The sequence below is a fragment of the Anser brachyrhynchus genome (assembly GCF_964034855.1).
Source record: "Anser brachyrhynchus genome assembly, chromosome: 18".
Classification (NCBI taxonomy): Eukaryota; Metazoa; Chordata; class Aves; order Anseriformes; family Anatidae; genus Anser; species Anser brachyrhynchus.
The window spans coordinates 10442666-10465154 of record NC_137711.1 but is presented as its reverse complement, the minus strand read 5'-3'; the positions used below and the strand labels follow the sequence as shown (position 1 = coordinate 10465154).

General features: G+C 48.0%; 1 long non-coding RNA gene across 3 annotated transcripts in view; it reads left to right on the top strand.

Annotated features, from left to right (window-relative positions):
• Nucleotides 1–22489, top strand: part of LOC308180142 — a 150812-nt gene that overhangs the window by 113641 nt on the left and 14682 nt on the right. The window contains exon 4 of one of the 3 annotated variants that reach the window (XR_013940764.1): nt 19997–20657. This is a non-coding gene — a long non-coding RNA (uncharacterized lncRNA). Of the gene's footprint in view, nt 1–1623; nt 7256–14309; nt 19974–19996; nt 20658–22489 lie in introns of those variants that run through there. The other 2 variants (XR_013940765.1, XR_013940766.1) reach the window with 2 other exon arrangements.

Genomic DNA, 22489 nt, shown 5'->3' with positions numbered 1-22489 from the left:
GTTTTCATAAAACAGATGGGTGCCTGAGGAAGTTGAAGCCAGGGCAGGGTCCTCCCAGTAGGTACACCATCTGATCAGGCCATGAGCAGGTGCATTTAGGTCAAGTCAACAAGTGAACTCCGGGAGATAATGTGCTTGGGCTTTGTTAGCTTTTGGGGGGATAAAGCCTTTGCTCTAAGGTTGGTATTGACGTAGAGCTGAGCTCAGCAGCGGGTACTGAACCCCCTGTACCAAGCTATGGCTCCAGGGTCCTGCCTTGGTGTGGTCAGAGTAAGGTCGTTCAGCATATCTGTGGGATGATGCCAGGAGCAACAGAGGTTTCCTCCACGGAGGTCTTTGTGTGTAACGCTGATGCTCCTGACCGCGAGGTTTTTAACTGTGACTGCCAGGCATGGAAAAGGACTCATCTGAATCACATCGGTGGCGTTCCAGGGTTATAAAAGAAAAGTCTTCTACGGGCAGGGATAGTTTTTTATGTAATTAAACCACAAAAAGCATAGTTTTGGGGGCTGAGGGAAAAATATAAACAACAACAACAACAAAAAGTAACTAGCACTTCATTCACTAAATGTCATTCTTTCTTCTTGATTCCCGAATGGTGGAAATTCTCAGAAATCCATTAAAATTAAAAGTATGGATTTTATTGCTGTAATGTGACAAGTTGTGTGACTCAGTATTTCCCCTCAAATCATCTGTCCTTCCCCCAGGAAAGCAAGAAATGAATCTGTCTTCTCATTCATTAGCCTTAAACAAGGCTGTGGCAAAAAAGGGAGTGATAAGATCAGCTACATATGCTACTTGGGTACGTTTGTGGATAGCTTGACTTACGGTAGACATAACATCTTAATTAAGGTCCATTCTCCCTCCATCTGCTGGGCAGAAATCACTGTGAAGGCTGCAGGATTTTATTCTCTGTCAGGCAGAGGGTCCTGCCACAAAACAAGCTTTTGAGAAGCCCATGCCCAGTATGACTCAGACTTAAGGAAGTGTTGTCTAGACAAGACCCTAGGTTTTTAAGCCACAGCTATGAGTGGGAGAAGTGAAAGAAGCCAAGTGGTGTCAGCAGGAGAGATGGACTGCAAAGCTACAGGGTGTCTGCAACTGCTGGATTGCCCTGGTGCTCGTGTGGCATTTCCTTCAAGGGGAAAACTCGCACTCTGCCAGGAGGTAACACGTCCTCGTACGGGCTGGCTGATAAAGATGCAGGCTCTCGGTCCGTGATGCTCACTAAATAGCTGGAGCACTTGGTGGTGGTGATTTTTGATGGGCTCAGTGTGGTATGGCAGCCCGTCATGTAATGCATCCCTGCTTCACGTACTGCTACTCCGAGCAGCACCAGCGCTGCTTGTGGGTGAGGGTTGGCTCTGGCAGGATGGTGTAAGGCATCATCACGGTCACACCCTGCATCTGAAATCGGTCCCTGAAACCTGCGCACGATCAGTGTAAGTTAAGGAGAAGTGGGTTTACCAGCTTATAGAGAAAATGTCTTTTGTCTTAAACGTAGGAATGGAATTAAGGGAGATGCCTATCTGTCTACCTATCTGTCTATCTGTCTGTCTATCTATCTATATATTTTCTGCAGCATCTCTGGACTCCTGTCATTTTATTTTTTTTTTCTGTCAGGGAGAAGTCCCTTTCAGCATACAGAGCATCAGCTGTTACGGCATCTCTTCTTCTGAATGGGGGACAATTGGGAAAAAGAATATCAATATTCAGATCATGAAGGGAATGGAAAAGCTAAACTCTAGTATTTATGGGATCACTGGCTCACATCTGTATCAACCCAAGGAAGTGGCTAACAAAGGGAACAGCTGGACCGGGACAGGAAGCCACTTACCATTTGCAATGTTTGGGAAAAACTGTGTCTGCTTAGCAAAAAGCAAGGTTAGGCTGTCTTTGGACTCATACCATTTCTTTTTCAGCAGTGTGTATTCGCTGATGTTTAAAGGTGGTCAAACATCAGATAAAAGGATCATGAAACGGAGTCTGTGTTGGTAATTCAGGGCTGGGACTAAATTTTCAGCACCTTTTGAATTTCAGATAGTTGTTCTGATGAGACTGGACAGAAGGAAATCTTTCTACTGTGCAGAGTGTAAAAATAATACACGTAATCAAAGCTTTGAAGCCCCATCTGGTGTTTCCTGCTTCTAAACTGCCCGGTTTTGGTAGGAGAATGGTTTTTCTTTTGTAAACTCCCAATTGTAGTCAACTGAATGGAATTCTGTGATTATACTTGGCCGACTTTCCAAGCCAAGTCAACTGCTTTGTTCTGAAGAGCTGGAAAACTACTTGATCCAGCAAAGAATTGCCTTGTAGGTGTTGTCTCACTGTGGAGAATCCCTTTTCCTTCTGTGTAGGAGCAGACAGATGTATTTCTGGGTTAACAAAAAATCATTTGAAATTTAGGCACAGTTGGAAAAAAATTGTCTGTAAAGAAATGACATCTCCTCAGCCAAGGACCTTTTTGCTGCCAAATGCCTGCTATGCTGAAAATCTTTGAAGTTTTCAGAAAGATCCACTAGGATATCTTTCAATACGAATGATTTTATGCTACAGGGATATTGTAAAGGAGTACATGGTGTGGAGAAGTAATTACACGTGTCTTAAAATGAGAGGCTGACTATCTCAAGGTTAAAGAGTCCACAGTGGTCATCTAACTTTATTCAGATTTATATTCTTGTGAAATTCATCTGACTTTAATTATTTTGTATATTACCTCTAAAAAGGGAATATAACATCCTTCCATTTCTCTCTCATCCATCAATCTAAGCTAATTTAATTGAATCTAGCCTAAACTAAAAAAATGAAGATAGACAGACCTTCAGAGCCAAACACAATTAATTCAACCACAACTGAAAGGAAATATTTTTTTTTATTTTTTTATTTTTTAGTTGAAATTTCCCTGTTGAGTTGAACAAGGCCTAAATTTTAGGCATAGATTTAGCACAAGAAGAATATCATTTATCATCAATCCAACGTATATCACAAATACCTGAGTGTAAATAGAAAGCAAGGTGCTACTTTTTCTGAGTCAAATGAGGAGAAATCAAAATATTCCAAGATGTAATTCCAGTGCCTACCCCTTAGTCGTTCATTGCTACATTAGAAATCCTAAAAGAAAACTCTCAAAAGATAGTTTAGATTCACATTTTTTATTCTGCTACTTGGTATTATTACTGAAAATCTGTCCCCTGGGAGGGAAACAGCCTTTCCTGTGTGTTGTTCCTTCGAAGGGCGCACCCAGTGTCGGCAGAGCTGGATGCTCAAAGGGCTGTAACAGAGCTGCACAGTGAGAATTTGCAGGGCCATGGGACTGTCTACCATGGGAAGAGACAGTTTAATAACTTTGCACAGAAGCTCTTCTTTCCAGCTCTGAAGGTCATGTTCAGGTTGTCTCATATCATTTTGGAGAAGGTTTAAGTTCAATGGTAGTACACCATACATGTCCCAGGGCACCATGATGTTTTGCTGGCTCATTTGTGTAGGTGTAATTATACTGGTGTAGCTCATAAACCTGAGCTGGAAAGTCAATCAAGTAGTTTTCAGTTAGCTGAGATGGGGTGCAGAAGGGCAGCCCTGCAAGTGGAAGAGAAGACAAGGTTAACTCACCAGGGCTTGAGCAGGTAGAAATCCTCAGAATTCGTAGCACGGTGGACAAGAATTTCTGGAAGATTTATCTCTTGACCAGAAGCATAACGTGGGACAGCTTTTCTTCTGATCCAGGTACCCTATTGCCCTAAAATAAGTGGGATTAGGGTTTAGTGTGTTCACAGCAGCTTGTCTCCTGGTTCAGCCATGGAGGAGTGAATGTGCAAGAGAGGCACTGGGCAGGTGGGTGCGGGCGAGATTTTGTTACTCATTTTCCAGCCGTTGGTAGAAGGAGGTCTTGTTTTAGGGCCTGAGTAGAATAACGATGGGATGCTACATGCGTGCAGGTTATAGGGCTCCCCTGGGCGTCTCTGCACTCCCCAGTCTCTGGCAGGTCACTCTGTCCTGTGTGCAGCTGTTGCCTGTGCTTGGGTGGAGATGCTGTAGGAGGGGAGCAGAAAGGCACCCTGCCCTGCTGCACAGGTAAATGCACGGGCTGGACCCCAAACCCGAGTCAGAATTGCTTCTAGAGGGGTAAATTTCTTGAATTTGCAAAAGCTGTCCCAGGTTTATATGAATGGACTAGGGTTTGCAGTCCCCTTCTGTGCATTTAATGGGAAATCTCCTCGTGGAAGGGGAGGGATGGGAGAAACCCCCAAAGCTTTTGCTTTCCAAGGAAAAGCCCGTAAACTCTGCCTATGTCGTGAACCTTGTGAACTCCAAAAGCTCTTAGGAGAGTTTCCTGAACCCTCGAACTCCAGCGGGCTTTGCCGTGCCCAGTGGAGAGCCCTCGGTTTCTTGTCATCCCCTTTTTGTTACTTTTGCTCTCTTTTATTAGCAGAGAAGCCCAGCTGTACAATCTCTCCCATCTCAGCGTAATTGCATTAGACACTTGGAGGCCGTCGGATTGCCATTCAAGCTGGTATATAATGAATTTACTTGACATGCAGAGGTCCTTATGTCACAAAAGGTTTTCTCATTATATCTGAGCTTTTACTTGTTTATCGAGAGTCTCCAAACCCTCACCCTCTCCCCGCTCATTGAGTGGGAGAAGCATTGCAGGAAGCTGCCTTTCAGTGCAATATTCATCAGAAAAGGCACAACTGGCTGTAACTTCCACCCGGTTTTATTTGCAGCTTGCTGCAATCTGTGCCTTGCATGGGGTAATGATGGGGGTGAGAAATTGCTGACATTGTTTCCCCTGCCTCCACCAACACCAGTAAAGCACAGTGTACCCTAACAATTTCAATATTAATTGAGCGGGAGCTGCCTGGGGGCACCGGGGTTTCTTCTCCCCTGAAGCAAACTAGGCGAGGGGGATGAAGCCAAAATAATGGAGGTGTTCACCCTGGAGGGCTCAGGCCATTTCCCTGCCCTAAATCCCATGTGGGGTCATGTGGGGGCTGCTTGGGTTTAAAGCAACAGGGGCAGGGCAATATGTTGCTGTAAATGTCTATTGTGAAGAGACTGCATTGCTGGGACAGCGTGGGCAGGGGTGTTATTTGTAACTGGGAATGTAATATTCTCCATAACATTATGATGGGACGCCTGTGGTTCTTTTTTTCCTTTCCTCCCCAGCAGGATTACACAGTATTGCACTGAGCAGGTGAAATGCTGTCCCAGATGCGTGGCCTGGGCCATTCCCCCTTGCTGGACTTTTGATAGGGTCTCGGTGGACCCAGTGGCACAGTTGGGCACGTGTTGGAGCTGTCCTGCTCTGTCCTTGCTGGTCACGACTACTTCAGCACACAGCGTGGGCTGCAAACTGCTCCCATGTGCAACCTCCCCAAGCCTTCATCCTGCAGCGAGGTGGGAGCAAGCATTGGATACCGTGGCAATAGGCGACATTGTGTAAAATCCCACTGGGGAGCTGCAGAAAGGATGCAGTTCCTCGTCCTGTTATCCTTGAGAAAACGCCTCCACTTGAGCCGATCCCCCCGAGGCTCCGTGCTGAAAGTCCCCCATGTGTTTTTGTGGAGCACGGACCCGTTTTCGCAGTATGGCTTTTTGCAGCCGTAACGGGTGTAACGCCAGCCTCGCGGGCTTGGCGGGGGCAGCCCCGTCCCTCCTGATTAGCCAGTATCTGGGGCCGGGCCGGGGTCGCGGCTGGCACCTCGCAATAATTCCTGCTCATTGTCTGGGGCTCGCCGGGAGCGAGGTGATATTGTTGCTGTTCCTCGATGCTGGGGCTCCGGCCGGCTCCTCTCTCCGGCAAGGGCCGGGGTGGGAGCGATGTCTCACATGAATGAGATAAGAGAAGACAAAGCAAATGGGGAAGAAAGGAAGCTTGTAGCTTTTCAAGTTCAATGAGGCTTACCAGGCTTTCGGGGGCCTCTTCAAATCAGAGGCCGAGTTAAAAGAACATGCAGAATTCAAAGCCTGTCCTTTTCCAGGCCCTCTGTCGGCTTTGAAAATCCTCCCAATTCATGTTTACTCTTGTCCCCCCCTCCTCCCCCTCTGCCAGGACGTCCCCGGGCAGGCACACACGCAGCCCTCCTGGCCATGCACAAGCTGCCCCCGGAACCAGCCCGCGGCTCCCAGCCGCCCGAGCAGGTGTGGTGCCGTCTCCGTGCCCCCGGATCCTGCATGCGAGATGTATGCAAATGGCAGCGAGCGGTGGGCGACGTCAGAAAGGGACACAAAGGGTCCCCTTAATCCTTCGTTGCCCAGAGCTGGCTCACCCCAGCGAGGCATAGCAGCAGAATGGGGTATAAACAGCTCCTCTCGCACCGCAGCAAATGTGCAAGTGTTTTGTGGGCTGGCAGACTCGTACTTTGGAAAGTTGTGGTGATGAGGAGCACAAAGGCTGGGTCCTTTCAGTCCGGGAATTACAGCAGGAGCCACCACGTTCCGGGAGGAATCAAGGGCTGCAAACGGGGAGAGCTAGAAGGAAGGGAAGGGATGCAGCTACTTCTTATGCCACTTTGCAAAATGCATTGTGCCTTTAATTGCAGAGGGAGCTTAATGCATCCGAGACACTTTCAAAACTAAGGGCCTAGTAACGAGCAGCGTTATGGTTTGCAAAACTGGCTTAGATGGGACCCAGGTCTGGCTGTTCAAAGGGGAGAGTGCAGTAGGCTGCATGGCCATGGGGGCTTGAAGGGCTGGCCCCACTCCCAGCTCCCTCTCCTCTCCTGGCCATGCACAAGGTTTGCAGTTAATGATAAGAGTCCCCAGAGCAGGGGGGTTGAAACTAGATGATCTTTAAGGTCCTTTTCAACCCAGGCCATTCTATGATTCTATGATTCTATGGCTCTGCATGCCAAGAGCATTCAGGGTATGAATCTCAGCTGTTCATACCTCTCTGGCTCCGTACTGCTCCTGCGATCCTGGGCATGGATCTATATTTACCCCTCCTCTTCTCAACCAGCCTTTTAGAAAGGCGAAGGAAGAAATGTCTAAACCCACACCCGACAGCCTGCCTGCTGTCCCCCAGCTAGGTGGGAGATGTGCTGTGAAATGCTCTGGTGGGTTTTCCATCCTCTGCTGTGGCAGTGGGGGTGTCCCGTGTTGACACGGACGTCAGAGCTGGATGAGCAAAGGGAGCTCCAAGCTCCAGAGCCCAGCTGATTAACACTGACTCGAGAAGGAAATTAGGGTAGCAGCAGCTCAGCTTGGACCCCAAATTGCAGAGTTGCCACTTCTTTTAAGAGTTACCGCTTGTTTTATTTTTCAAACAGGTCTGTAAAGACGTCTGTCAAGCGCTGCGCCTCCAAAGGCCTTGCTGAATGACAGGAAAATTTGCATGCCAACCAATGGCAGTTTCGAGGACGTTGTCAATGCAGTCAACCACTGCAGAGTTTCTCTCCCTTCCCAGCCATTCAAAGGAGCCGAGCGGCTTGCGGAAGGCGCGGGGTGGGGGCAGAGCGATGTGACAATCACAGCGTGTCCCCAGAGCGGAGGCAGCCCCGTGCTTGAATGCAGCAGCGCTCCGTCCCCTCTGCCGCCGCGTTGTGCAGCTCCATTGAGCGCGGGGAGGCTTCTGCAGCTCGGTGAGACAGAGGTGGATTGTGCCTCGTGGGCTCAGCTGTCACTGCCCGGCCGGGAGGTGACAGATCCGGAGCAGCTCCGCCGCTGACATGAGCTGCAGAAGTGTCACTGACCTTGTGTGGCCCTTTGTCCCTATTGTCTCAGCCCCTCTCAAAAGAAACCCTTGGTCTTGTTCTGCTCCTCCAGGCTGGGAAAGTGATTATTATTATGTCCTGGCCTTTGGCTGATGAAAATATGTGCAGCTTTTGTCGCCCATTTCTCCACCCCGAGTGCATTTCCCCCCCATTTGCTATTCACACTTTGTCTGAATCTGGTGTTCATTGAGGTGGTGGAGGCTGGGGGGTACAGGGGAGGAGCAGGTACCCCCACTGCCCTGTCTCCCCTGGACCAGTGCCCCCCAGTCTGAGCACGCGCTGCCCCCCCCTGCGCCTGGGGGCACACATGGCAGCTCCCAGTCCCAGCCCGGCCAGCAGGAACAGGGTTGGGGTTTTTGAGGGAGACAAAGGCCAGCAAGGGACAAGGAGGCTCCCCAAACCTGTATCCCTAGGATGCTGCATCCCTGCCTCAGGATAGGAAGGGGTTTGTGTGTGTGTGTGCGTGTGTATTTGTGTGCACATGGAGACACCAGATCTAGGACACCTGATTTGATCTGCCTCTGCTCTTTTACCTCACACCATACACAATTTTTTGCCCCACTACACACTGATCCCCAACGACGGTTTAAAGTCTCACCCTTCTGATTTCACCGTGCTTCGCGCCTGCCCTGTGCTGCCTTTGCACTGGTCCCTCTCACTGCCCAGGGCACAGAGCAGTGGCAAACGGGTCCCAAGGGTTTAGATCTGGGACTGCCAAAGCATTCCTGGGGTTGGCAGTGCCCAGTACTGTGCGTTGGCAGGGCAGAAGTCAGTGCCTGTCTATTGCAAAATTCAGTAACACTTAGCAGGAGCACCACCAGGTCTGTCCCAGCTGCGTGACTTGTTCGGGTCACCCTGGAATAGATAGCAATGCACAGGAGCACAGCTGAAAACCCTCCCTGATGCAGGCGGCGTTTCCAAGCTGAGATAGACCAGAGGCGTCGTTCCGAGGTGACTGCTGCTGGGTTTATGTCTTTGTGTGTCCCGTAACCCTGGAAAACTTGGGGGGGCTCCTGTTCTCCCAGGTTCCCCTGGCCATGGAGCGGAGATGGTCTGATGAAGAGGGAGGATTTAGCTTCTACTTATTGTTTTATTTTTTAGTTTCTTGTTCAGTTGTATAGGGTCATCTTTTAATCTTGCTTTCAATTATAAGGGACAGCATGAGGGAGACATAGAGCTGGGTTAACACACGTTGAAAAATGAGGGGTATGCTGCCGTGTAAGCCGGGATGCGATACATTCAGCCGGAACAGTGTAAATTGGGCTGTGGATGGATTGCTGTTTAATTAGCTGTTTGAGCTGCAGTTCAGCCAGCTCTGCCCACTTAACGTTCTTGTTGAACAAAGTGTTAGTGCAGACTTCAAGGGCCACAAACCTCCCTGGGAAGGCAGTTTTCCTAAGGGGTCTGGTACACAAAATGGCCTCAATTGCAGGTGCAGTGCGTTGGATGGAGTTAGTGGGAGCAGATCATCAACCAGATGAGGAAGGGCCCTCGTTAAGAAGATGGGGTCTGGGCTGTGGACCTCAATGGGAGGAAGAGTGGTGATGTGGGAATCGCAGGTCCCACGGCGTGGGAGGACGGGCACGCAGCAGAATCCATCCCCAGCGCTACCAGCAGATAATGGCCATTCGATATAGCCCACTTCTTCTGCGCCATAAAGCTGATGGGCTGAATCAAGCCATGGTAACAGCATTGATTTTAACAGAGTTAAATTAAGTGATACATTTGGCTCTGCAGTTCCTCGTTTTGCTCTCCACCTAATAAAGCAGGATGAAGCCTCCTGTCTGGAGGTGCCGCTCCAGCAGCAGGCAGTAGTGGGGACAGCGTGGGAGGGACAGGTAAGGTCGGAGCCTGCAGCCTGAGACAGGAGAGGATCGATGGGGAGAAGCCCAACAAAAGCAGCCTGAGAACAGCAGCATGTTTAAAACAAATCTTTTCAGTGATGGAGTTTGGCAAAGCTCAAAGCAGGATCTTAGGATGGCGGGGCAGACAGATGTAGCTCGCACGTAATGAAAAAACACATCAGGGAGCTCGGGATGAATCTCTGAGAGGCAGCGTTGCCAAAATCCGGATCATGGACAGTGCTCTACTTCTCTGATCCAGTGCTACATCCCAGCTCGGCAAACACGGTGCTGCCATCCTTTAGTGAGGAGCAATTGCCATGCTTGAAGTTACTTATTACTAGGACTGAAGCCAGTGTTTGAAATAAATCTTGGTGGTTATAGCAGTTTTGCTAATGTTTTAATGCTCGTGGAAGGAATAGACTTTAATGCTGTTACTCCCAATTTATGCAAAGCAGGAGAAGGATTAGACTAAAATCTGAAAAGCAAGTGCCAGTGTCCTTCTCCAATCACTCAAGTGGGGTCACAGAAGGCAGTTTAGGGGCAAGCAAAGGGCTAAATATGAATCCTTTGGACAAAATCCTTCGTATGAGATGTTCAGTGTGAGATGTTTAGGATCATCTGCACCACCACCTCTCAGCTGCAGGCTGGAAAGGTTTTGTGCTATTTTACTGCTTCATGTGACAATCTTAGGCCTGGGCAGCTGGTCTATAGACCAAAAAAATGTAAAATTAAGTCAGATGTCATTTACAAGCTGATCGCCACTTGCTGGCAGTGAGTTAGCATCCTATAGCTATAGCTGTGTAAGAGATCTCATGAAGGATGTCCCACTGCTGTGGTGGCATTGTGGCCCTGACTGTAGTGTGTTTGCCAAAAATGGGTTCACTCCAGAGAGATTTTGGGTTTCACCTCCACTGGAGCAGAAATTCGGCAGGCTGTGGGGTGTAGCACCATCTCTTTAGTGTGGCTTTGTTTAAAGGCTGTGGACAGCTCAGCCATATGAATGCAGCTGTCTTGCAGCAGATGGCTTGGATCTGCAGCTCATGTACACTCATCCAGAGGTTAAAGACAAGATCAACTTTTGTGAGAGAAGGAGTGAAACATGCCCTTTTCCTCCCTAAATTCTTCTGCGTTGTTCTGGTCGTTGTTATCATTAACTGCGGTCAAGTCAAGCTCAGGAGTCTTCACTGTAACAGAGACCATGCTCCTTTATTTCCTGGAGAGTATTAAAAAAGCCACGGGGAGATTTCTGAGAGTGGGCCTTTTCCTCAAAAATGTACCAGGAGATGAAATGATGCCCACACACCACCAGTGGCATGAACTCAGCACTTCTTTAAAGCTACAAAGACAAAAGCCACCAGCAAGGACCAGGCCAGCCTGTGGAAGCACCTCTTCATGTAGATGAAAGTTCACATCTCTTTTCCCACAGTCTGGGGACAGATTTTGCTCCGCTGATCTGGCCACTTAGCGAAGTTCAGAAAAGCGGTCAGAAGGGTGAATGACTTTTGGAAGATGGTTTGAACTTGTTTGGGTATCTTGGGTCATGGAATTTGGATGTGAAGTGTTTGCTGCTGGTTTCTGTCATAGCCTGGGAACAGCATTTGCAGGGGATTTCCCTTCTTCCCTGCTCTCTGTCCTCCCTCCACAGGTAGCACCAAAGGCTGGTGTTCATTGCGGGTGATGCTGAGCCCTTTACTCCAGGTTGCTGCCAACTGTCGACCGGTCGGCAGCCACCGCAGGGTGAGTCCTGGCCTGTCACTTGCTGGATAATGCTCCTGCTTTACCCTAACCTGCCCTTGCCACAGGCTTTTTCAGCAGTCTTATCAGAAAAGCCAGTGAATAAACAGCCTGTCTGAACTGGGTTCTGTCTTAGCCCCAAGGAAAAGCTCTTCTGGATCAAGTTTGGAGCTGAGAGATGCCTCGGGAGAAGCTTGCATCCGGCTGCTGTTGGGCTCTGGTTCTGTGAATAATGGCCATCATTTCCTTTCCAGGACTGTTGGTCTTTGCACTTAACATGCCATTTTTTACAACGGCTGTAATGATGAGGAGAGCCAGAAATGCTGAGGAGAAGGCAAGTCATTCCTTGCAAGTGCCAGATGATATACAGTGTATTATTAACAGGGCAATACACTTTTTGCAGAAACCGAGCAAGGTTTCTTATGAAACCCGTGAGTCTGATCTCCACCAGGCTAGCTCTTTTTTCATGTTTGTCAGTTCCAGTGAAGAAGAAATATTTCTGCTTCCTTGTCTGTAATAAATTCAGACGGGGCTTGTGCAGGTTGTGAGGCTAAAACTGAGAGATGCTCCTCCCATGACTTTGAAAACAGACGAAAAGAGGGATACAAACAGATTGCCAGGCAATCAAACAGCCCCAAGGTAACCTGTTCTGGGAGATTTGCTTTGGTCTCTTGCTGGTGCCCATCTTCTTTTTCTCCTCACAGCGTCAGTACTCTCTGCCAGATGGCTATTATTTTTTACAGGACTACAGACAATTATACCTGTCAAGGGCATGCCAGAGCAGTTAGCATTTATGGTGGTAGGCAGATTACCTCCTAAACGTTAATGGCAGACACAGACGCGGTAACTTTGCTTCTCAAGATCCCTACTAGGTGACTGCTCTGCAACGCTGAATGAGGTTCGCAGATGTGCAGCGTGGTCCCTGTGCAGTGCAGGGAACATGCGTGTCCACACCGCACACACGGCTGATGCTCACACACTTTGTCACTATATGTAAGCAAAACGGGGTTTCCATCGTTCAAATATGTTGAAATTTTGCAAGAGTCAAGCCCAGAGATGTTTGCTTTCACATGCTTCTCTGAACTGGGTCACATCTGCAGGTATCAAGGTGTTGCTGTGCATTTCCTGGGCATTTAGGTTTTGGTTGAGATTGCTGTTGACATTACAGACTAAGTTAATATGAGGACCCACTAGATTTCCAGTTTCTGCAGCTCCTTGTTTGTGTTTTTGGGGGCCAGTGGGTTTGGCTGACTGTCAGGACTGGGAGAGGCAGCACCACAGGGATGGCTGGACATGGGCTGATGTGAGACATTTCTTATACCCCCAGCACTGTCGGTGAGCCTCCAAGTCCCCTCAGGTTTACATCTTCTCGGCTCAGATTGCACACACATCAAAGCAGGAGCCGACTCTTCATGTTTGTTAGATGGCACCTGGCACACCAGGGCTCAACCAATGCCTCCAGATGCAGCTGGAAGGAGAAAGATCCAAAACTGTTGCTGCTTGAAATGGCTCAGAGAGTTAAATTCGTGCTAAGCCCATCAACCTGCCCCAGATTCAATGGAAACCATTCCTAATTTTATGAACCAGAACCACTTTTCAGTCATAAAGCCGGTATTTGCTGAACCCTACGTATCTGGTGCCTCTCGGCCCAAGTCTGAATGGTGCTGGGTTCTAAAGCTGAGCTCCCATCCTGGCTGTCTGATGGATGTTTCCTCATCCTGGCTGCCCGGAGGAAGGTCCCAGCACTCAGCAGCAGTCTGTACGGACAGCACTGCCTCTGGGCAACCAAGAGGAGACCCTTGTTGGGTTCTGGATCACGAAGAAAGCAAAGGCTGAGGCTGAATAATGAACTCTCCCGGTTTCTCGCAGGGAGTGCGGATCTAAGTGCCACTCCTTCTTGGCCCCAAGGGGACAGTCCTTTCCCATGGTCCCAGGGAAGCTGAACTAAATTGTCACAGCAAAATCCCTTGGCTTCTCCTGCTGGGCTGCAGCCAGGCTGGTCAGAGGGGGTCAGAGGGTGCTTCAGGCTGCTGCCGCTGCCTGGGGGTTTGTTGTGGGTACACGGGGCAGGGCTTGTGGCTGTTGACTCCAGGGGAACAGCGGTGGTTAACAGCAGAGGCAGGCCTGGCCCTTCCCATTTATTCTTTCTGAGAACATCAGTCCTTCCCCAGCTAAAGGGAAAGGTGAAGCAGAAATGAAGAGAAGGTTGTACCTGACACTGTCTTTGGGGGAAAAAAAGGAAAAACCGACTGAAAAGTCAAGTAGTTAAATTTTTCTGTTCCTTCAGATCTTCTGTTTCTGTCCTTCGTGTGTCAAACTGAGGGAGAGGTGATGGGGATTAGCAAATCCTGGGAGGGGGCCCCCAAAGCCCAATTTCTTTGACACTGATTTGGTTAAAGGATGAAGAGATTCACCGCTGATTCCTACATGTGAACGTCTCCCCAAGCACAAGATAAATCCCACATCAAGATCAGTGGCTGAGTGCTGCCCTTGGCAGGGCATGCACTGCTCCAGCTGGGCCATATTCTGCTCTCGCTTACACCAGCAAAAGCGCAGGATGACTCGGCTCAGGTCGATGCAATGGGTGAACCAGGGCATCCCTGCCAGTGAGGTTTGGCTTAGCAGGGTCTCAGTTTTCCTTGCTGTGCTGTGCTGACTGCACTAGGTATCTCCCCTCCATGCATGCCCACCTCACCCAGCCGTCTGAGATCCCATCCGGGATGGGTTAGATCAGCTGGTGGGAGTCGAGGCCTACTTTGATTAAATAGGTGCAAGCATGGCTGTTGTGACTGTTTGCAGAAACCGTCCGCTCTTTAAATGGCTAAGACGCTTTCCAATGTTTGCAGGATAATAAATGAGCTGGCCTCTGACAGGGGTGTTGTGCTGGCAGATAAGCTGCTGAGCATACAGTCCAGCCATGGTTATTCACCAAAACCCAGCTCTGCGCGCAGCTCTCCAGAGCATTTCTGGCCAGAGGGATAAGTTAATAACATCACACAAATGTGAATAATCATCTCAGGTGTTGCAGTGTCAGCGAGAGTGCTGCATCTTGATTACATCAACGAAGAGAGGATCTCGGCCCTGCCAGCTGAGCACCATCCCAAAGGAGGAGGAAGGAGAGAAGGCTCCGAGGACTCCGGCATTCTCTGCAGGGAGATTATTAGTGCAAGACGTGACATTAAGACAATACATTGACTCATCCAAAGAAACAGAGGCTTGCAGGAGCAGCGAGAGGAAACCAAACAAATATGTTTGCAGAAAGTTGTCTGTTCATCTGTCCATCTGAGAGCATAAAGAGACAGCTCTCAATGTTAGTTAGGAGTTACAAAGACTGTTTGTTCTTTGGACTGTTCCAGGGAAAAGCCATTATTTCCCAGATTTACTCCGCCAGATCCTCCTCCACGGCTCTGCGTACAGCCTGCCTCGGCCCTAGCAGCCAAGGAAAGCACACCCAGGACCTGTGCTGAACCTTTCATGCCCTGGGCATGACCACAACTGGGGGTTTTCTTGGTACAAAAGCGTGAGGTAGACCTCTCCCATCTGAAAACCCAGCTTACAGCCTCTCATCACACCGTCATGGCTGAGGCCCACCCAAGAGCCCACCGTGAGAGCCACCAGGCTCGTTTGTTCAAGAAGATGCTGCAGGCTGCCGACCGGTCTGATTTCGTGCAAAAAGGCACGGGTTTGCTTAATCAGCCATACCTTGTGGGGGTGAGTGGCGTGTCTGGGACTTAGCATTTCATCCAGCTGCCAAGACCAATTATTTTTGATGTTGCTTGACACATTGAAGCTGGTTCTCCTGATTTATTTTGTTTACTTGCTGGAGTGCTGTGTTGTGTTGTGTTTTTTTTCCTAAAAGGATGTCTTCCTTTTTCTGACTCTCATGCCAAAGATGGCCAAGAAGTAAAGCAGATATGAAAATGGAACGAAAAAAAGTCTTTTCAAGAACACCACAAGCTTTGTCAGCCTCCCAGGACTAAACAGACAAAGACATGATAACTTGGGCTAGTAGCAAATGTGTCATTCATGGAGCACAGCAGGATCTGCTTCAGGGGTGGAACACCTTTCACAACAAAGCTGGAAGGCTTTGCGACTGTACCTTGCTTTCCTGGAATCTGTGGACATCTAAATTCATTGAAAATTAGGGAAATGGCAAAAATTCCAATGGTTTGGCAAGCTTTGAATGGTTTGATATTTCAGTTGATACTCTCATTCTAGCAGAGACTTGGGGCTTGGCAGGAGGAGAATTCAGCTCTTATTTCTCCAAGAAGGACATTTGGTTTGGTTGCCCTGGGAGCCCTTCCAGTTCAACATTTAAAGTGGGTTTTGAAGACAAGAGCCTATATCCAGAAAAATGCGGAAAACTCCAAATCATTTTTGGACCTGAAATGAGCAGTCACAGTAGCTACAAGATACCATCTGCATCTATTTTAGAAGTGATTTTACTGTTCTTTCTATTATAAGAGCTGCTTGAAGGTATCTCACATTTTTGTAAATTTCATCAAGGACCTGAAATTCCAAATTTTTGTAATAAAAATAGCAACTCATTTCTCATAAGATTGATTTTTTATCTCTCTTTCTGATTTTTAATTTTTTTTCCCCTTTTTCTTAAAAATATTGAATGATTGGGTAGAGAAACAATTTGGGAGGAACACCCAGGACCTATTTGCCGCTCTCTCCGCCCTCACTATCCCAGGGCTCTGCCCTGTGCCTTCCATGCCATTAAGGCCAAGAAAAGCAGCACCCTTTCTCCTTTGAATATCAAACTCTCACATTGCAGACGGTGCCTATGGATATTCAGTGCAACACCATTCCAAAAGCACTGAATCAAGCAGAAGAAAACCCCTTTGAAGAGCAGCAGCGTGTTCCTCCCTTTGCCGTGCTGCCAGGCTGTGTAGATAGGACATAAAAATGCCGTGGAGCCAAATCCCAGATGCAGAAAGCAAACGCTGCCGGCTCTGTGCTCCATAAGCTTTTAACTTGAAAGACCTCAGTGCCCACCTTCAATTCCTCTCTGGCTGAAAAGGCTTCTGCAAAACCTTAGCTAGAGAAGCAGACTGCGCTCGCTCTGCCTGCAGCTCCAGCTCCCTGAAGTTCCTCAAGCTAAGGTGCAGAGCTCCGGCAAACCAGCCTGCTCCTTTTTTTGAAGTTAATGGAGCTGCACAGCTTTACACAGCCCAACGCATCCAGCCCAAGGAGCGCTGCAGCTTCCAAAGGCAGCCGTTTCTCTCCCTCTCTTTGTGCTTGGTCTCACAACTTGGTTCACTCGATATGCCTCACAGGAAAACCACCTTTCGTTTTCGCTCAGAGGCAGTGGCATCTTATCTACAATTGTGCAAACAGCTGCTAAGTTGATTTCCTGCAGTCATTTTACATATCAATAAAATGCAGCCGGCTGCACAGTTTGAACGAAGCATTACATCGAGCTTTGATTGCATTTTTCCCTTGTTTTGCAAGGCTTGACCTGGACACGAATCCCACCCGTCCCCTGGCAGGAACCACTACAGGTTTGTGTGCTGTTTGCCAACTCTCCTCCACTTGGGAAATTCATTGGGCACGAGCAGGATCGCTGGACCAGGCGATCCCATTTCTGCTAAATGTTGAGCTCCCATTTGTGCTGAATATTGCGTCCCTTCCATGAAGAAGTGGTGCCTGCAGTCAGGCTGTCTGGTGAGAGATGCTTCATTTCAAACAGATGGTGTGGGGCAAGAGTGATAGTTCGAAGTAAATGTGATTAGAGGCCCAGGAATCCTCACCTGCAAGAATGGCTGAAGGTCCTGTAGCTGTTCGTTCTTGTCAAGAAGAAGCACATAATACACTCCTAAAATAAAGAAAGGCCTTTGGACACGATGTAGAAAATCATGTATTCTGTCCATGGAGGAGAGAAACCGTGGCCTTATATTTCAGCAAAGATCACAGTCAGAGTGTCAGGATAAGCACAAATTGCAGCAGAGCACAGGCGAACTTCCATGAGGACAGAAGATGTCCACCATTGATGGTCACCCCATCTCCCCCCCAGTGATGCAACTACGTCTCCTCATCAAACCAAATCCATGTTACAGAGCTGGTAGAGAGGTTTTCTTTGCTCGAAAGAGCGTTTTCAATGAAAGGCACCTAATATATTAGCAGGAGGAGGAGTACCACCATTCACTCCACTTGTCACTTTACATCTGGTCAGCGATGCCAGGAATGAAATACAGCAGTCCAGGAGAAGAGGATTAATTTGTTAATGAGTGACAAGGAAAAGTCCTGCTGCAGAGGGGTGCTGGAGGAGGCAGCGGCAGAAGCTCTCGTTAGGGAAAGAGCTGTTCTGCTGATGCCTGAGATAAATGTGGAGATGGATGAGCAGTGCTCTGAGTCAAACGGTGAAGTATGTCTCAGAGACACAAGGTGCCTCCTAACGGAGTCACGGTGATATATTTAGGGTTGGATTTTTCAAAGTCACCTAAGGGTGATTCCTTTGGGTTTTTAGTGTAATGTATTGGTTTGCTTGGGAAAAAAAAAAAAAGAAAAGAAAAAAAAAGAAAAGAAAAGAAACCAATCAGCTTTAAAGAACAAGGAGACAAACAGCCAGCAGTAATTTAAAAGCATTGAGAGCTACATACTCATTTTGAAGGGGAGGACTGATTTTTGAGAGCCCAAAACAATGAAGCACCCAGCTTCCGTCATACTTCAGGGGAATGTTGGTGCCTAATTCCCTTTATTTAAAATTGAAACACAATGAATTTCATGTCAAGCCAGTCCTCTGTACAAAAGAGCACGTAAAAACATTTCCAGAGGATGTTTAGAGGCATAACACAGGGCTATAACAAGAAATACATGGCAATTTAACATATCTCTATAATCGTATTATACAGCCGTTATCGACAGCACGACTGACACAACGTCCAATTACGAAGGGGGAAATGACATCTCTTGCAGCTTAACAGCTCCGCTGTTAAATATGGTCAGTCTGTGCCTTGGGAGAGTTATTAAAGTGGCAGAAATTAATGTTAAAATAATTGATTGGCATTTCCTTAAGATGCAATAATATTCCCGTAAATCTCCTTTAGATAAGAGGATCGGACCTGAGACATTAAAGGACTTTGGGTATATGTGCAGTGAGGGTGACTCAATGAATAATAAATGGCTCTAGGTGACTTGTTGTTATGGCTCTGATATTGCATGATATTAACTTTTAAGGCATGCCTTCAGAACTCGGAAACTTTATGTACTGCCGTGTTTTATGATCTTGTAACCTCAAGTCCTTCATGCTGGAGACAGCACCGTTTCTGTTCCATCTCGTGATTACCAGGTAGCCGCTGGCACTGCTCCCCTGTCTGCGCCTTTCTGTCCAAATCAGCTTCCCTAATCGATGTTAGTTTTACTGGGCTGGAATCGAACCACTTTAGACCATATTTCCTCAGCCATAAAAAGTTATCTAGGGCTTTACCGTTCCTAAGTGATGTATGCACATTAGCTAATTAATTAATCTTGCTGAGTAGCATATTAATTTCTTTTAATTTCCTACCCGACTTGAAAGGTAGTATTTCCCTGAAACTCGTATGGTGGTCTAGGAAGGGATTTGTGGATTCAGACTTTCAAAGTCAGCTTGGGAGTTTTGCTCTGTGTTAAGCAGCAAAACTGCATGCACACGTGTACTTTCTTACCTTCAGAGGTAGGGGTGTGCATCCTTTCTGCCAACAAAACCATTACTCTGCTCTAAAAGGGCCTTTTAGTGCAAGTGAGTGACATGGGAGCTCACCTCCTATTTCCAAAGATGCTTAAAGCCTCATGCAAAAGAGGACTGAGGTGCCTCAGAGGAATTTAGATGCCTGACGTGGCACCGTGGAGACTCTGCTTAGCCCTGGCTGGCTCCACAGAGCCCTTTTTGCAGTCCCAGCCCTGCTCCTTGGCACGTACAGAGGTGCCTACTGTGGGGCTGGAAGCAGGTATCTCTTCCAGTCAGGGCCTCCCAAAACCTTAATCCAACAGGCTGGCTGAGGGCACATCCACCCCATAGCTGGACAGGCCTACCTGCCCTTCTCTGTGTTCCTTCCTTCTCTTCCAGGAGGGACCCCAGCCCACCAGGCCCAGGGCTTCTGGAGCTGTCCTGGGGGCTGGGAAAGGGACCCCCACCTTCACGGTCACCCCCCTGCAGCCAGCGCAACTCTTAACATGGAGATGGATGCTGCTGCCTCATGGTTTGGGAACTCATTTCCCCTCTGTTCTGCTGTTTTGCTCCAGAAGAAAAAAAAATATACAGATGTTTCTGTTTTAATGCCTCAAGCCTGAGCATGCAACAATTCTCTTAGCTGCTCGGTGAGCGGACTATGCCAAATAACTCCCAGCCTTTGAACCCTGAAGATGCTAGTCAAGCTGGATGGTCCCCTCTGAACTGGGGAAACTCTAAGACCTGAAGTATGTTTATAATAAGGTGACAGCTGTCATCCATTTGATTTATCGGGTCATTCATCACAAATCCCATCTTCCAATGTACCACTCAGAACTCAAGGACATGCTTGGAGCTGTTTTCACCCCCAAAAGCTCCTCTGTGAGCAGTTATAGAGCTACAGTACAGGCTTACCTGCCTCAGAATCTGGCTGCACCTAATGCAGAGGCTTTTGTACCTGTTTCATGCATTTGTGCATGGGACAGGGACACACATACAGGTATAAGTATTCCAAAGGATCAAAGCAATGTAATCATACCTACTTCTGGAAATAGGCTGGGACAAGGCCACGGCATGGACACCAGAGGGCCCAGGAGCCACCCAAGGACCAGATGCCACCAAACAGACGCTCCTGCTGGAGGTGAGGTTCCCAGCCCCGCAGGTGGGTGCCGCCTCGCCCCGTGTGTAATTACTGCTCCTTGTGCTGGGGCTGCGCCCCCAGCCCCGGTCCTGGTACGAGCCGGAGCTGCTGCTCGTGGGACACGCCATGGGTGCCCACCACAACCACCCAGCTTCACGGGAGGGAAACCAGCGGGGAACCGTAGGTCATACACCCCACTGGCCAGGCACAGCTTGGATGGCCGGTCCTAAAGCATGATTTGTGAGCGTACAGCAAAAGGCACACAGGGGAGCCGCATGATTAAGAAGTCCCCGTGAACATGGGTGGTTCCTTACCACTGATCTGGGACCGACCCCAAGGCCTTTGATTTCAAGCAGGACCTGAGAGATCCATAACCTTCACACTGGCCTGACCCCTCACGGGGACCAGCACGGATGTGCCCCAAGTTCATCAACACTTTATGCTTTAATTTCCCCCTGGAGGGGTGCGATGGCTCTTCACGGGCAAGGCACGGTCATGGGGCAGCTTCTCGGCCTCACCTCCACCCTCTTCCCAGCACTTCGCTCTCCCAGCACAGCAGTGATCGTACCCTGAAGGTCAGTGACAGCTGCAGCCTTTTTGATTTTTGCATCACTTTTCATGAAGTGTTCTTGGTGCTGCTCCAGCTCTTCCTGCCCAGCCTTTGTCTCTTCCCAAGACCTAATTACATCTCTTCATCCTTGTCACTTGGACTGCACTAGAAATGGTGACAGGGCTGACATTCCATTGCCAACCTTCTCAGAAACTTCTTTTTTAAAAACAAAATTCTCAGCAGTTCAGATCAGCTGTTTATATTTAAAGGTTGTCAAACTCGTTTAAGTTAGCAAGAACCTTCCCCTCTCTGAGTGGGCTGGAAGAGGGCAATGCTCCCTCTTGTCTTCCCTGTGATGTTTTTTAATTGCCTTCAGCTCACATATTCTGTAAAAAGAGGAGGAAAATAAACAAAAATACATGTGTAGTCCTTTGTCGAAATAAGTTACACAGATTCGTGGCTTGCTCGCTTCAGAGCTGGGCTTGATTCTGAATGAATGATCTTTCTGTAAGGGTGGACAAGACTCCTCTTCTACGCCTCCGATATGGCCTGAGGCAGTGCTAGCATCATGCTGGAGTCAGTGAAATGAGGTACTCATCCTATAGAAAGTAACATTTATTTTTTCAGTTTCCTGTGGAAAGGAAGTAGTTCAGGACAAGCAAAATATTCCATTTTATTTAGGACCTCTGGGTTCATGGAGTGGGTCTTCTTTAGCTGGGCTGATGGAAGTTTGGAATCAGATCCCACTTTGAACTGAAAAATTGAGCCCTGTTGCACAGAAAGCACATATCTGGAAAAGGCTGTATGGCTTGAGAGCCCAGAAACATGTGCAGGCATAAGGAAAGGGATCTGTAACCAATATATGTTCGTGAAGTTCCTTCAGCATGGATTTGCAGAACATTTTAGCTGACCAGATTTTGCTTTTTTATGGGAAGGGAGATGAAAAAGCCATGCCATAGGAATATCATCTAAACGTGCTTTAACCTTCCTGCTTCTGTGGTGGCAGAGGTGGGACATGGACCTGCCACTGCTCACTTTGCTGACATAGAAAAATCACCCCCGGATGGAGCAAACCTCTTTGATAATAGATGGTGAGGGCACTCAGGGAGAGGTGGAAAACTGGGCTCATGTAAACATGAAAAACCCAGAATTTGTTCAAAACATTTGGATAATTGCATTTTCCATTTTCCAGACAGTTTTGTTAATGGATGATAGAGCTACTTGCATGCAATGCTGTATAAAAGCAACATCTTTCCTTCAGAAAGAATGTGTACGCACATACACATAGTGGGGGTACAAAATAAAACAAGAAACCCAAACATGATTTTTTTTTATATCGAGCTGTCTGGGCTGTCAGTTAGGGAAATTAGCCCATTTATCATACAACTTTAATTTCCCATCACTTTCCCTGAAACCTGTGGGCTTTTAAAGGAACTTCTTCATTTTTCCATCATGATTGTGTTTCTTTTTTACTTCCTCCAGTTTTTAAGTGGGAAAATCCCAGAGGATTTGCGCCTAAAAGAGAAACTTTGGAGCTTTCTGTTTCTTGCATGAGCTGAACAGGAGTAACAAGGAACATAGATTTGTTCTTTCACTGTCACAGCTTGTGAACAGGGTTGTGATGACCCAATATGATGAAATCCGTCTGGAATGGGAGGCATTTCTGAGCTTGGCTTTGGAGTGAGAAAAAGAGGAGAGAGTCCAGCAGTGAGCAACCGCACTGAGCAAAGAACTGAATGCAAAAGAGCCCAAAAGCATCAGTCTCGATGGCAAAGGGATGGGTTGAGGTGGACCAAGAACAGAGACTGATCAAGGAAGACCTGATTTGGGGGTCTAGGCTACTGTGATGTGCAAATG